This window comes from Heterodontus francisci, chromosome 2 (genome assembly GCF_036365525.1).
Source record: "Heterodontus francisci isolate sHetFra1 chromosome 2, sHetFra1.hap1, whole genome shotgun sequence".
In the NCBI taxonomy this organism is placed as follows: Eukaryota; Metazoa; Chordata; class Chondrichthyes; order Heterodontiformes; family Heterodontidae; genus Heterodontus; species Heterodontus francisci.
The window spans coordinates 139,680,300-139,696,714 of NC_090372.1; the positions used below are offsets into that span (position 1 = coordinate 139,680,300).

The 16,415-nt window shown below is 43.7% G+C and overlaps 1 protein-coding gene across 2 annotated transcripts in view; it reads left to right on the plus strand.

Moving 5' to 3' along the window:
* Positions 1-5,211: 5,211 nt before the first annotated feature.
* Positions 5,212-16,415, plus strand: part of ezh2 (enhancer of zeste 2 polycomb repressive complex 2 subunit) — an 89,353-nt gene continuing 78,149 nt past the window's right edge. For both annotated transcript variants that reach the window (XM_068011373.1, XM_068011382.1), the window contains exon 1: positions 5,212-5,457. The gene's annotated coding sequence lies outside the window, so the exon portion shown is untranslated. The remainder of the gene's footprint in view (positions 5,458-16,415) is intronic.

Sequence of the window (16,415 nt, forward strand, 5' to 3'; positions counted from 1 at the left end):
TTAGTAGCTTTGGTGGACATCCGATCTTTCCTAGTAGTCTGAAGAGACCACGTCTGCTGATGAGGTCAAAGGCTTTGATGAGATCAATGAAAGCAATGTAGAGGGGCATCTGTTGTTCACGGCATTTCTCCTGTATCTGACGAAGGGAGAACAGCATGTCAATGGTCGATCTCTCTGCACGAAAGCCACACTGTGCCTCAGGGTAGACGCGCTCGGCCAGCTTCTGGAGCCTGTTTAAAGCGACTCGAGCAAAAACATTCCCCACTATGCTGAGCAGGGAGATTGCACGGTAGTTGTTGCAGTCACCGCGGTCACCTTTATTTTTATAGAGGGTGATGATATTGGCATCGCGCATGTCCTGAGGTACTGCTCCCTCGTCCCAGCACAGGCAAAGCAGTTCATGTAGTGCTGAGAGTATAGTAGGCTTGGCACTCTTGATTATTTCAGGGGTAATGCTGTCCTTCCCAGGGGCTTTTCCGCTGGCTAAAGAATCAATGGCATCACTGAGTTCCGATTTTGTTGGCTGTATGTCCAGCTCATCCATGACTGGTAGAGGCTGGGCTGCATTGAGGGCAGTCTCAGTGACAACATTCTCCCTGGAGTACAGTTCTAGGTAGTGCTCAACCCAGCGGTCCATTTGAAATAGAGGCAGGCCATTCGGCCCATCGAGCCTGCTTCACCATTCAAACAGATCATGGCTGATCATCTCCCTCTACACCATTTTCCTCTACTATTCCCATATCCCTTGATGTCATTTTATCCAGAAATCTATCGATTTCCGTCTTGAACATGCTCAATGACTGAACTTCCACAGCCCTCTGGGGTAAAGAATTCCGAAGATTCACCACCCTCTCCATTTTAAATGGGCTGTCCGTTATTCTGAGACTGTGCCCCCTGGTTCTAGCCTCACCAGCCAGAGGAAACATCCTATCCACATTTACCCTGTCACGCCCTGTAAGAATTTTGTAAGTTGCAATGAGATCACCTCTCATTCTTCGAAACTCTAGAGAATACAAGGCCAGTTTTCTCAATCTCTCCTAAGACAATCCCGCGATCCCAGGGATTAGTCCGGTTAACCTCCGCTGCACGCCCTCTATGGCAAGTATATCCTTACTTAGATAAGGAGACCAAAACTGTACACAACATTCCGGATGCGGTCTCACCAAGGCTTTATACAATTGCAGCAAGACATTTTTACTCCTGCACTCAAATCCGCCTTGCAATGAAGGCCAACATACCATGTGCCTTCCTTATTGCTTGCTGCACCTGCATGCCAGCTTTTAGTGACTTATGACCCAGGTCCCTTCCCAACCTTTCACCATTTAAGAAATACTCCGTCTTTCTGTTTTTTTTCTACCAAAGTGGATAACTTCACATAATATTCCATATGCTGTTCTTGCCCGTTCACTTAGCCTGTCCAGGTCCCCTTGAAGCCTCCTTGCATCTTCCTCACAACTTACATTCTCACCTAGTTTTGTGTCATCAGCAAATTTGGAAATATTGCAATTGATCCCCACATCCAAATCATTTATATAGATTGTGAACAGCTGTGGCCCTAGCACTGATCCTTGTGGTATCCCACTAGTAACAGCCTACCATCCTGAGAATGATCCATTTATTCCTACTCTTTGCTTTCTGTCTGTTAACCAATTCTCAATCCATTGCAGGATATTACCGCCAATCCCATGTGACCTAATTTTGTTTACTAACCTCCTGTGTGGGACCTTATCAAAAGCCTTCTGAAAATCCAAATACACCACATCCACTGGTTCTCCTTTATCTATGCTATTAGGTAACATCCTCAAAAAACTCCAACGGGTTTGTCAAACATGATTTCCCTTTCATAAATCCATGTTGGCTCTGCCCAATCATATCATTATTTTCCAAGTGTCCAGTTATCACATCCTTTATAACAGATTCGAACATTTTACCTGCCATCGACATCAAACTAACAGGTCTGTAGTTCTCCGTTTTCTCTCTCGCTCCCGTCTGAAATAGTGGAGTTACATTTGCTACTTTCCAGTCTGCAGGAACCTTTCCAGAATCTATAGAATTTTGAAAGATAAATACCAATGCAGTCACTATCTCTAGACACTTCCTTCAATACTCTGGGATGTAGCTCATCTGGTCCAGGGGTTTTTATCAACTTTCAAACCAGTTAACTCTTCGAGTCCTACCTCTTTACTGATACTAATTTCTCGCAATTCCTCATTTTTACACGTCCCTTGGTTCCCTAATATTTCTGGGACATGTTCTATATGTTCCTCCATGAAGACAGACACAAAGTAATTGTTTAGTCTCTCTGCCATTTCCCCATTCTTCACCACAAATTCTCCTGACTTCACCTGTAATGGAACCACATTTGTCCTTGCTAATCTTTTCCTTTTCACATACCTAAAAAAGCTTTTACAGTCTGCCTTTATGTTTCTAGCTAGCTTGCATTTATAGTGTCTTTGCCCTTTATCAGTTTCTTGGTCCTCCTTTGCTGCATTCTAAATTGCTCCCAATCCTCAGGCTTACCACTTTTTCCAGTGCCTTTATAAGCCATTCCCTTTGATCTAACGCAATCTTTAACTTATATTGTTAGCCATGGTTGATTCACCTTTCCTGTTGAGTTTTTATGTCTTAGAGGAATGTACATTTGTTGTAAACTGTGTAATACTTCTTTAAATACTAGCCATTGCCTGTTTACTGTCAAATCTTTTAATGTACTTTCCCAATCCACCACAGCAAACGTGTCCCTCACACCATCAGTTTCCTTTGTTCAGATTTAATACCATAGTTTCAGAATGTACTATATCTCTTTCAAACGTAACGTAAAATTCTATCATATTGTGGTCACTATTTCCTAATGGCTCCTTTACAACAAGATTATTAATTAGCCCTTTCTCATTACATAATATGAAATCTAAAATAGCCCGATCGCTAGTTGGTTCCTGGACAGGCAATAGATGCTGGCCTTGCCTCCAACGCTCACATTCCAAGAACGAATAGAAGAAACATATGTACTCCACGAGTGGAGTTGAAGTAGCTTAGAAACAAGTCAAAAGAGACTGATGGACCTTAATAGACACAACACCAAACATGTCCAACCCATGCAGAGCAGCAATCAATAAAGCCAATTTGTATTGAAATAAATTCCCAAACTCTTAAATATAGGTCAGAGGAAGTCATAATCAAACTATACAGTGCTCTGATCAGACAACAGCTTGACTACTGTCTCCAGTTCGGTTTAACAAGCCACAAGGGAGACAATCAAACACTGGAGGTAATAATGCAAAACAGCTGCCAAGCTGATCCCAGGTTTGAGATATAAGGAGGGAATACAGAGTTAGGCTTTTCACCCTGGAAATGAAGCACCTGAAAGATGATCTTATACTTGTGTATAAAATAGTAAATAGGCTGGAAAGAGTAAATCCAGATTGTTACTTTAGGTGAAATTTTAGGAATCGTACAAGGAGGCATAGGTTCAAGCTAATAAAAAGCAACTTCGAGACTGAAAAAAAGACGCTATTTGTCACAAAGAAAGTAATCAATACTTGGGATGAACTTCCAGATAGGTTGTTGGAGGTAAAAATCCCAGATATATTTAAGAAACAATAAGATACACAAAATGGGAGGGGAGGGCACAGCAGGATGCTTCTGGATGAATAAACTAATATGGGCTAAATGATCTTCCTCTTGTGCTTTGGAGTAATGATTAAGTGATCGTTATTCTTAGAAGGTTTAGTCCCTAAGCTATGAAAACTCAGCCTCTGATTTGTTACTCGTTTGTTTTTCCATCTTTGCTGGTTTTGAAGCTGCAATTCAGAGTACAGCACAACAGACAGCAGTAGGCCTCCAGTACCTCCAAAATGTCTATTCGTTGTGAATGTTGGACTGAGCACAGGCCATCACAGCTATGTCCAATGATGTCCTCATATGACATTTGTACATGCAAAAAATTGCACATTTTATTTTTTAAGAATCTTAGGATTCAATTTGGAAGTTTGCTAGCGAAAAAAACAACTAAGTTGATTTCCAGCATCTGCAGTAGTTTGCTTTTATATAGCACCTTTAATGTAATAAAACATCCAAGGCACTTCACAGGAGCAGTACATTGAAAATGGTGTTTATAGGAAATTATCTCCATATCCGTACTTTAGTTGGAAGCTTGTGCCGAATATAGGAATTCACACAGAATCTCTCCTGCAAAGGATAAAGACCAATAAAGGAGTGATCATATGAATGGGAACTTAATAGTATGAAAACAAGTCAATTGTAAGCAAGCACCAAATCTAAATCCAGTGAAATATTGCAACATACTTATGCAGAGAAATAAATGCTTGCATAAAACATTTTTTGTTTTTAAACATAAACATTTTCAAAAATACCGTTTTTAAGAAGATGGTTGCATGAGAATAAAATATTTGTTTATTTTTTAAGCTAAATCCACATATTTCCTTTTCTCCTGAAGCTACTGACACTTGCTGGGATATGCTTCTACACGTGCTGGCATCCCTCCCACCCTGTACAAGTAGCCATTCTTCACCCATGAGCTTAGTGTCAAACTATTCGACCAAAGACAGAATCACAGCCAAGCCTGATCCTTTCATGACCTGACCACATGCAAACCTTTCAGCAGAAGTCAGCAACAGTAGGAACTCCCAAACTCAGAGGAACTGAACCCTATTTCAAATCCCCACCAAATAGGATTCATTTTAATATAAAAAGGAAATGTTCATATCAGGATGCTCATCCACATCTAAAACATAGAGTGGGTTGGGAACACACTGTGAGTAAACCTTTCGCCGCCACAAAGTGCTCAAAACTAGAAATGCAACGACAGCAACAATCGGTGCCAAACAGCCAATGGTCATCGGAGTCTTGATTTCAGGCTGGGGAACAAGGAACTATAAATAGAAACCTGCACACTACATTTAGAGATTACACGCACATGGCCTGCCATTTCACGGTTTCTCTTTACGCCACGTCTCATGACAGTTCCATCCTAACACTCCCAAGTTGCTCAAACTTAAGCTACTCAACGTTCACACAGCGAAAAAATTACCCAAAAAAACCCCACAAAGAAACACCACATGGTCACATCCCACACTCCCGTGCGAGGCTTATGCTGATTGGAGAGAAGGGGCGCCTTTTAACCAATGGAAGCGGGTCTTGTTAGTGGGGTTCAGTAAAGTTTGATTGGATTGGGCGCGCTGTTTTCGCGCTCTATCCGTGTAGCCGGGCGGAGAACGGAGACAAAAGAGAAAAAGAAGAGTGAAAGCCCAGCGCGGAGCTGAGGCGGCAGAGAGACAGGTTCGGGGCGAGGGTAACGGCTGCTGGCTCCACCACCGTACTGACACCAACCTACCCGGACAGCAAACTCACCCGATAAAACTCTCCCAAAGTTTCGGCTTAAAGTTAACCCTCGGCGGCAACGGAGGAGGTGGAGAACACATCAGTTACTCTCTCCAGGTAAGAAAGAGGCGGTTAGAGTGTCTGCCCGTCTCCCTCCTGGTCTTTACCGAGTCCTTAGAACCTCCAGCAGTTCGGGTCGTTATGGAGAATGGAAGCTCTGAGTTCGCGGGGAGGGTTTGAAATAAAACGGCCCGCGCGCTTGTGGCCAGTGTTTGGAATCCCCGCGCTCTCCACGTTCGGCTCGGGCAGCCCCCACAGTTGGGAGCTTGTGCTGGGGAGGGAACGAACCTGCTGCCGGCTTTTGTCCGGGACCACTTGACTCGGCAAGGGCAAGAGATAAGCAACCCAGGGGCATGTTTCTTGATATGTTAATCGTGAATAGTGGGACGGTTGAGGGACTGATCCGATCATGCTGTCTGCAGATCAGTCTTCAATTTGTCACTCACTCACTTGGGGAAGAATTCAGTGATTCCAGTCAGCTCCCATTTTAATCGGCTGCCGAGTTTAATCATCCGAATTGGTGATAAACTTTCTATGTGTTAGAAGTTGGTGTTCCCTGCAATTTCTGCGGCTCCCAGGTACCCGCGGGAGAGGCACTTAGTCCTCTTTTAATTGAATTGGCATTAAGTGGGTGATAGGTATATGATGAGCAAACGGCAGTCACCAAGTAGGATGTACTGGTAGGAGGAAAAAAATACAAAACTATGGGGAAAGAACAGATGAGTAGGACTAATTGGATAGCTCTCAGAGCTGTCGCAGCTACGATGGGCTGAATGACCTCCTTCTGCATCATTCTCATATAGAAAAAGGGAGCTTTGAACCAAAACCTGGGATTGATAGACCAGCCAGTTTAATGTCAATGACAGGAATGATACTGGAATCTACACTAAAAAGTGATAGAACATTGAGATGCAGAAAATATAAAGTCAACATGGATCCTTTGAAGCAGTAGCAAAGAGTGGACAAGGGTAGTGCAGTAGATATCATACTGACATTTTCAGAAAACCTTCAAGAAGGTAAACACAGTAGACTCATGAGAAGTTTGGACAAGTGGAATGAGGGAACAAATAGCTCAATAAATAGAAAATTGGCTAAACTAGAAACGGGTAAGGGTACAGGGTAGTTATTCAGATTGGAGGATGGTACAAAGTAATTTTTCACATGGATCAGCCCTGAGACTGCTTGCTTTGGGCTTGGTTTCAAAGAACTCAGTATCAAAACTTGCATATCAACCTGGGGGTGGGGGGATAGTTAATACTGAGAGAGAATGTAACAATACAAGAAGACACTAGAAAAGTTGGAAGACTGGGCATTAAGTGGTAAATGAACTTTAGTACAGATAAATGTGAGGTGAAGCATTTTGGTAGGAAAAATAGAAACATTCACATCTTAAAAAAATAAGAAACTGAATGGGGTAGAAGAAAAAAGGAATCTAGGAATGAGGTGAACAAATCATTAAAAGCAGCATTGCAGGTCAGCAAAGCAATTAGAAATGATCAAGCACTGGGATTTGTTTCTAGGGGCATGGAATTCAAAAGTAATGAAGTTACGTTAAAAATCTATAGGTCCCCAGTCAGGCTGCACTTAGCTTACTGTGCATGGTTCTGCTCTCCATTTTATGAAAAGTACATAGGAGAAACTGAAAAAGGTTTGCAGGAATGATGCAGAACTCATTATGGATATTGGGAAAGATTGAACAAGTTGGAGCTTTTCTCTTTTAGAAAGGAAAAGACTTAAAGGAGACCTGAGGGGTTTTTAAAATTATGAATGGGTTGGATAGTGCAGATGTGGAGAGAATTTTTCTGCCTGTGGAAAAATGCAAATTGGGGGCCACCAATGAGATGGTAAACCAACACCTTCAAAATAGGGTTGTGGGATCTTTTTCATCAGCTGAGAGAGAAGAGCAGGGGATATCCTTAGGATAAAAACAAGAAATGCTGGAAGTACTCGGGTCTGGCAGCATCTGTGGAGCAGAGTTAACGTTTCAGGTCAGTGACCCTTCATCAGAACAGCAGGGGAGGAAATCTGCTGTCCTTACCTGGTCTGGCCTACATGTGACTCCAGATCCTCAAGATGCCCTCTGAAATGGCCTAGCAAGCCACTCAGTTGCATCAAACTGCTGCAAAGCTTAAGAAAAGGAATTAAACTGGGCGGACCACCTGGCGTCGACCTAGGCACTGGAAACGACAAAAGCAAACCCAGCCCTGTCGACCCTGCAAAGTTCTCCTTACTAACATCTGGGGGCTTGTGCCAAAATTGGAAGTGCTGTCCCACAGACTAGTCAAGCAACATACCTTACAGACAATGTCCCAGACACTAGCAACATCACCTCTGGGTTTGTCCTTTATGACCCATCAGTGGTGGCAGGAGGGAGGGAGTTGCCCTGGGAGCCCTCAGCATTGAATCTGGACCCCATGAAGTCTCATGGCATCAGGTCAAACATGGGCAAGGAAACCTGCTGGTTACCACCTACCGCCCTCCTCCCATCCCCCCATCCCAGCTGATGAATCAGCATTTCTCCGTGTTGAACACTAATTGGAAGAAGCACTGAAGGTTTTCTGGGTGGGGGACTTCAACGTACACTGACCGAGTCCTAAAGGACATAGCTGCTAGACTGGGTCTGCGGCAGGTGGCGAGGGAACCAACAAGAGGGTAAAAGCTACTTGACCTCGTCCTCACCAGTCTTCCTGTCACAGATGCATCTGTCATGTATTGTTGGGAGGGCCGAAGTCCTGTCTTCACATTGAAGTTAGCCTCCATCATGTGTGGCACTACCGTAGTGTTGTGTGGCACTACCACTGTGCTAAAGGGGATAGATTTCAAACAGATCTAGCAACTCAAAACTGGGCTGTGGGCCATCAGCAGTAGCAGAATTGTATTCAGCCACAATCTGTAACCTCATGGTCTGGCATATCCCCACTCTACCATTACCATCAAGCTGGGGGACCAACCCTGGTTTAATGAACAGTGCAGAAGGGCATGCCAGGAGCAGCACCAGGCATAATCTAAAAACAAGGTGTCAACCTGGTGAAGCTACAACACAGGACTACTTGCATGCCAAACAGCGGAAGCAGCATGCAATAGATAGGGTGAAGCGGACCCAGAACCAACGGATCAGACTTGAGCTCTGCAGTCCTGTCACATCCATTCATGAATGGTGGTGGATAATTAAACAAGTAACTGAAGGAAGAGGCTCCACAAATATCCCCATCCTCAACAATGGGGGAGCCCAGCACATCAGTGCAAAAGACAAGGTTGAAGCATTTGCGATCATCTTCAGCCAGAGGTGCCGAGTGGATGATCCATCTCGGACTCCTCCTGACCTCCACAGCATCACAGATGCCAATCTTCAACCTATCCGATTCATTCCGATTGATATCAAGAAATGGCAGAAGGCATTGAATACTACAAAGGCTATGGGCCCTGACAACATTCTGGCAATAGTACTGAAAGTGTGTGCTCCAGAACTTGCCAAGCACCTAGCCAAGCTGTTCCAGTACAGCTACAACACTGGCATCTACCTGACAATATGGAAAATTGCCCATGTATGTCCTATACACAAAAAGTAGGACAAATCCACCTGGCCAATTACCTGCCTATCAGTCTAATCTCAATTATCAGCAAAGTGATGGAAGGTGTCATCAACAGTGCCATCAAGCAGCACTTGCTCAGTAATAACCTGCTCACTGACGTTCAGTTTGGGTTCCGCCAGGGCCACTCAGCTCCTGACCTCATTACAGCCTTGGTTCAAACATGGACAGAAGAGCTGAACTCAAGAGGTGAGGTGAGAGTGACTGCCCTTGACATCAAGGCAGCATTTGACTGAGTATGGCATCAAGAAGCCCTAGCAAAATTGAACACGACAGGGGTTCCTCAGGATAGTGTCCTCTGTTCAACCATCTTCAGCTGCTTCATCAGTGACCTTTTTTCCCCCCCCCCATCATAAGGTCAGAAGTGGGGATGGTCACTGATGATTGCACATTGTTCACCATTTGTGACTCCTAGATACTGAAGCAGTCCAAGTCCATATGCAGCAAGACCTGGATAACATCCAAGCTTGGGCTGATAAGTGGCAAGTAACATTCGTGCCACACAATGGCCAGGCAATGACCATCCCAAACAATAGAAAATCTAACCATCTCCCCTTGATGGTCAATGGCATTACCCTCACTGACTCCCCCACTATCAGCATCCTGGGGGTTACTATTGACAAGAAACTGAAGTGGACCAGCCACATAAATGCTGTGGCTACAAGAGCAAGTCAGAGGCTAGGAATTCTGCGGCGAGTAACTCCCCTCCTGTCGCCCCACTGACTGTCCACTATCTGCAAGGCACAAGTCAGCAGTGTGATGGAATACTCTCCACTTGCCTGGATTGATGCAGCTCCAACAACACTCTGGAAGCTCGACCCCATCCAGGACAAAGCAGCCTGCTTGATTGGCATCCCATCCACCATCTTCAATATTCACTCCCTTCACCACCGACGCACAGTGGCAGCAATGTGTACCATTTACATTGCACTGCAGCAACTTACCAAGGCTCCTTCGACAGCACCTTCCTAACCTGTGACCTCTACCATAAAGAAGGACAAGGGCAGCAGATACATGGGTATACCATCACCTGCAAGTTCCTTCCAAGTCACAAACCATCCTGACTTGGAACTATATCGCTGTTCCTTCGCTGTCGTGGGGTCAAAATCCTGGAGCTCCCTTCCTTACAGCGCAGTGGGTGTACCTACACCCCAAGGCCTGCAGTGGTTCAAGAAGGCAGCTAACTACCACCTGCTTGAGTGCAATTAGGGATGGGCAATAAAAATTGGCTTAGCCTGTGGTGCCCACATCCCATGAAACGAATATATTAAAAAAAAATGCATCAGCGTGTAACGTGAAATAGGAATTACTCTTGTGAATATAGCTCACTTTAATTGGACGCAGTCCGAAAGCCGATTTATCATTTAGGTTTATTTTGTGATTTCTTTGAATTTCAGTTTGCACAAGACTCTAATAACACAGATACAAGTGAATTATTTTTCTGATGGGGGAGCTCCAAAACAAGGTGATATGATATTAGCTAGGCCTGTTTGGAGTGAAATCAAGAAGCACTATTTCACACAAGGTAGTGGAAATCTGGAACTTGCTGCTCCACAGGCTGTGGGTGTTGAGTCAGTGGAAATTTTCAAGATTGAAATTCGCATTTTTATAGATCCATGTTTTTGATATCCTTTATCTATCATGACGAAATGAAGTTGGGGTACAGATAAACCATGATCTGATTGACTGGCAGAACTGGCTCAAGGGACTGAGTGGTCTACTCTTGTTTCTATGTTCCTAATTTAATCATGCCGTCTCCATATTCTTGTTAATTGCCTCAATGGGATTGGGATTCTCAAAATTGACCTGAAGGTCATGAATGCTTCAAGATTTTTGACGTGTTCTGTGTTTGGGGTTGCAATTTAAACAGATTTTGGACTTTGCACGACAGTCAGTTATACTTTGATTTACTTTAGATAGTTAATTTAAAATTAATTACTGATACTCTGGTTTCAAAACAAGATGCAAGGTAAATAAAAACAAGAAATGCTGGAACCACTCAGCATCTGTGGAAAGAGAAGCAGAGTTAACGTTCGGGTCAGTGACCCTTCTTCGGAACTAGCAAATATTAGAAATGTCAAAGGTCATAAGTAAGTGAGCCGGGGGTGGGGCAAGAGATAACAAAGGAGAAGGTGTAGATTGGACAAGGCCACATAGCTGACCAAGAGGTCATGGAGCAAAGGCAAACAATATGTTAATGGTGTGTTGAAAGACAAAGCATTAGTACAGATAGGGTGTTAACGAACTGAAGATTGAACAGCAGCAAGTACAAACATGAAAAAAAAAGTGGGTAAGCAAACTGAACAAACTACGATGAAATTAAATAAACAAAAGAAAAAAAAATTGTAAAAAAGAAAAAAATAACTCAAAATAAAAGTAAAATGGGGGGCCCCGTCATGCTCTGAAATTATTGAACTCAATGTTCAGTCCGGCAGGCTGTAGTGTGCCTAATTGGAAAATGAGATGCTGTTCCTCGAGCTTGCGTTGATGTTCAGTGGAACACTGCAGCAAGCCCAGGATAGAGATGTGAGTATGAGAGCAGGAGGATGTGTTGAAATGGCAAGCAACCGGAAGCTCAGGGTCCTGCTTGCTGACTGAGCGGAGGTGTTACGCAAAGCGGTCACCCACTCTGCGTTTGGTCTCCCCAATGTAGAGGAGACCACATTGAGAGCAGCGAATACAGTATACTACATTGAAAGAAGTACAAGTAAATCGCTGCTTCACCTAAAGGAGTGTTTGGGGCCTGGGATAGTGAGGAGAGAGGAGGTAAATGGGCAGGTATTACACCTCCTGCGATTGCAGGGGAAGGTGCTATGGGACGGGGACGAGGTGGTGGGGTAATGGAAGTGTGGACCAGGGTGTCGCGAAGGGAACGATCCCTTCGGATTGCTGACGGGAAGGGAGGGGGAAGATGCGTTTGGTAGTGAATTAAGAGGGCTAAAAGGGGTCATGAAATATCTTTAGCAAACAGGGTTAAGGAAAATCCCAAAGCCTTTTATTCATAGATAAGGAGCAAGAGGGTAACTAGAGAAAGGATTGGCCCACTCAAGGACAAAGGAGGAAAGTTATGCGTGGAGTCAGAGAAAATGGGTGAGATTCTAAACGAGTACTTTGCATCGGTATTCACTGAGGAGAGGGACATGACGGATGTTGAGGTTAGGGACCTAGAGTAATCAAACATCTGTCAAGTCGGCATAAGGAGGGAGGAAGTGTTGGGTATTCTAAAAGGCATTAAGGTGGACCAGTCCCCAGGTCCGGATGGGATCTATCCCAGGTTACTGAGGGAAGCGAGAGAGGAAATAGCTGGGGCCTTAACAGATATCTTTGCAGCATCCTTAAACACGGGTGAGGTCCTGGAGGACTGGAGAATTGCTAATGTTGTCCCCTTGTTTAAGAAGGGTAGCATGGATAATCCAGGTAATTATAGACCGGTGAGCCTGACGTCAGTGGTAGGGAAGCTGCTGGAGAAGATACTGAGGGATAGGATCTATTCCCATTTGGAAGAAAATGGGCTCATCAGTGATAGGCAACATGGTTTTGTGCAGGGAAGGTCATGTCTTACCAACTTAATAGAATTCTTTGAGGAAGTGACAAAGTTGATTGATGAGGGAAGGGCTGCAGATGTCATATACATGGACTTCAGTAAGGCGTTTGATAAGGTTCCCCATGGTAGGCTGATGGAGAAAGTGAAGTTGCATGGGGTCCAGGGTGTACTAGCTAGATGGATAAAGAACTGGCTGGGCAACAGGAGACAGAGAGTAGCAGTGGAAGGGAGTTTCTCAAAATGGAGACGTGTGAACAGTGGTGTTCCACAGGGATCCGTGCTGGGACCACTGTTTGTGATATACGTAAATGATTTGGAGGAAAGTATAGGTGGTCTGATTAGCAAGTTTGCAGACGACACTAAGATTGGTGGAGTAGCAGATAGTGAAGGGGACTGTCAGCGAATACAGCAGAATATAGATAGATTGGAGAGTTGGGCAGAGAAATGGCAGATGGAGTTCAATCCGGGCAAATGCGAGGTGATGCATTTTGGAAGATCCAATTCAAGAGTGAACTATCCAATAAATGGAAAAGTCCTGGGGAAAATTGATGTACAGAGAGATTTGGGTGTTCAGGTGCATTGTTCCCTGAAGGTGGCAACGCAGGTAAATAGAGTGGTCAAGAAGGCATACGGCATGCTTTCCTTCATCGGACGAGGTATTGAGTACAAGAGTTGGCAGGTCATGTTGCAGTTGTATAGGACTTTGGTTCGGCCACATTTGGAATACTGCGTGCAGTTCTGGTCGTCACATTACCAAAAGGATGTAGATGCTTTGGAGAGGGTGCAGAGGAGGTTCACCAGGATGTTGCCTGGTATGGAGGGCGCTAGCTATGAAGAGAGGTTGAGCAGATTAGGATTATTTTCATTAGAAAGACGGAGGTTGAGGGGGGACCTGATTGAGGTGTACAAAATCATGAGAGGTATAGACAGGGTGGATAGCAAGAAGCTTTTTCCCAGAGTGGGGGATTCAATTACTAGGGGTCACGAGTTCAAAGTGAGAGGGGAAAAGTTTAGGGGGGATATGTGTGGAAAGTTCTTTACGCAGAGGGTGGTGGGTGCCTGGAACGTGTTGCCAGCGGAGGTGGTAGACGCGGGCACGATAGCGTCTTTTAAGATGTATCTAGACAGATACATGAATGGGCAGGAAGCAAAGAGATACAGACCCTTAGAAAATAGGCGACATGTTTAGATAGAGGATCTGGATTGGCGCAGGCTTGGAGGGCCGAAGGGCCTGTTCCTGTGCTGTAATTTCCTTTGTTCTCTAAACGCAGACTAGGCGACCGCTTTGCGGAACACCTCCGCTCAGTCCGCAAGCAGGACCCTGAGCTTCCAGTTGCTTGCCATTTCAACACCGCCCCCGCCCCCTTGCTCTCATGCTCACATCTCTATCCTGGGCTTGCTGCAGTGTTCCACTGAACATCAGCGCAAGCTCGAGGAACAGCATCTCATTTTCCAATTAGGCACACTACAGCCTGCCGGACTGAACATTGAGTTCAATAATTTCAGAGCATGACGGGGCCCCCCATTTTACTTTTATTTTTAGTTATTCTTTTTTACATTTTTTACAATTTTTTTTGCTTTTGTTTATTTCATTTCATCGTAGTTTGTTCAGTTTGCTTACCCACTGTTTTTATTTCATGTTTGTACTTGCTGCTGTTCAATCATCAGTTCGTTAACACCCTATCTGTACTAATGCTTTGTCTTTCAACACAGCATTAACATATTGTTTGCCTTTGCTCCATGACCTCTTGGTCAGCTATGTGGCCTTGTCCAATCTACACCTTCTCCTTTGTTATCTCTTGCCCTACCCCCGGCTCACTTGCTTATGACCTTTGACATTTCTAATATTTGCTAGTTCCGAATAAGGGTCACTGATCCGAAATGTTAACTCTGCTTCTCTTTCCACAGATGCTGCCAGACCTGCTGAGTGGTTCCAGCATTTCTTGTTTTTATTTCAGATTTCCAGCATCCGCAGTATTTTGATTTTATGCAAGGAAAATACCCGGAGGGTGAAGGGAAATGTAAAGAAATTTAAATACTTATTCAAAGTATGCCCATTATCTATCAGCCAAGATCTCATTGTCAGAACAGAACATTTGAGCTGAATGGTGTACTCATTTTTCAGAAAATGGTACAATTAATGTGGATGGGGGTTGTAGATTACCCTGGGAGGCTAAACTGGCCTGATAGAATGGCCGCCTTCATTTGCACCCAACTTTGTTATTTAGTGATATTCTTGACTTTATTATTGATGGAATAGAAGATAATGAAGATCCTGTAAAGACAACACTAACTTAACTGTCATTCTTAATCTTGTGATCAGCAATGGAACTCCCACATAATGTCACCCTCCTTTGTCCTCCCTGGAAATCTGACATTTGGTTACAGTATCTGTGACCTTGAACACTCATGTTACCCCCTCTCTGAAGACTGTTTGTTCTTTATTCCAAAATATTTTCAACTCTTTAATTCCTATGAATCCCAAGTCTGTGGAAGATTTGAGTACTGGCCCCATATCTCCTCGGATCTGACAGCTCAGAAGGAGGCCATTTGGCTCATTGTGCCTGTGCAAGCTGTCCAATTAGTCCCACTCCCTTGCTTTTTTATCCATAGCCCTGAAAAGTTTCCCACTTCCAAGTATTTATCCAACTGCCTTTTGAAAGTTACTTCCACCACCCTTTCAGGCAGTGCATTCCCGATCATCATCGTAAAATGAGGAGCATATTGAAAGCTACTGCTCATTCTTGGGTAGGATGCAAAGAAAATCAACATGATCTCTGTCTGTCTCTTTCTCTCCACCCCCACCTGTCTGTCCCCCTCTGTCTGTCCCCCTGGCCCCTTTTGTTGTAGGTTAATTATTTGTCTCATCTCACTTAAGCCTCATAAGTTGAATGCTGCCTTCATGATTCTCTATATTCGTTATCTTAAACTGCATTGACTATCAGAACTTGGTTCTAGCTTAAAATACTGTCTTCAGTTCAACCCAAGTTTGAAAAAAATGCAATCTTTAACAATGTTGCTTGTATACGTCAAGTGAACCTAGTGTGAAAATGTCCACCTTCACTTTTATCAATAGATTAGTAGCGCTGTTTAGGTTTGCGATACAAAAGTTTGGAAGGCAAACATTTTCCCTGTGAAATGGTATGGAGAAGGTTGTATTTATCATTCTAGTATAGGAGGCATAAAGGAATTATACCTTGAGTTGTTTTGAAAGTAGATGAATGGTGATCAGCAACATGTATGATAATGGTAAGAAGTTGATAACTGGAAGAGGGTGGGAGAAAAGTGTCCAGGGAAACCTTGAGTCAAGTGGAATGAGTTACAGGGTGAACCATCAACTGCAGCACAGACTAAGTAGATAGTCATGCTCATATATTTGGAAAGCTTTGTGATGGTATCTTGTCTGAGTCTCTGGTGCTAGACCCTGTGAATGTGATTGAGTTCTTGAGGTGTAGAATTGACAACAAGGTCACAGCACTGAAAGCTATGTTGGCAATCATAGGTAGGCCAGAACATTCAAGGTGATAGTTAATTTTTGTGCAGATAATGTCTTGTAATTTCAACTTAATATATATTTTTAAATTGCAGGTATGTAGACTGATTTTAAAAATGGACGTTGAAATTCACAGCCAGTGGACTAATGCCTAGAAAAAAATGTCTTTAAATTTAATTTCCAGCATGTTTTTTCTATAACCTTCACACAATTGCATGTGTGATTTTTCTCTGGTGTCTGGTTATTGGATTACTTTTTCCCATCATTCTAAAAGGATTTCTTGTGTTTCCTAATCAGTATATTACTGTGTTCAGATGATTTTTTTTTAATGGAGCCGGAAGGTGGCACAATTTGGCTGGGCCCACTTTGGTTTTGCCCCCACTGCCTT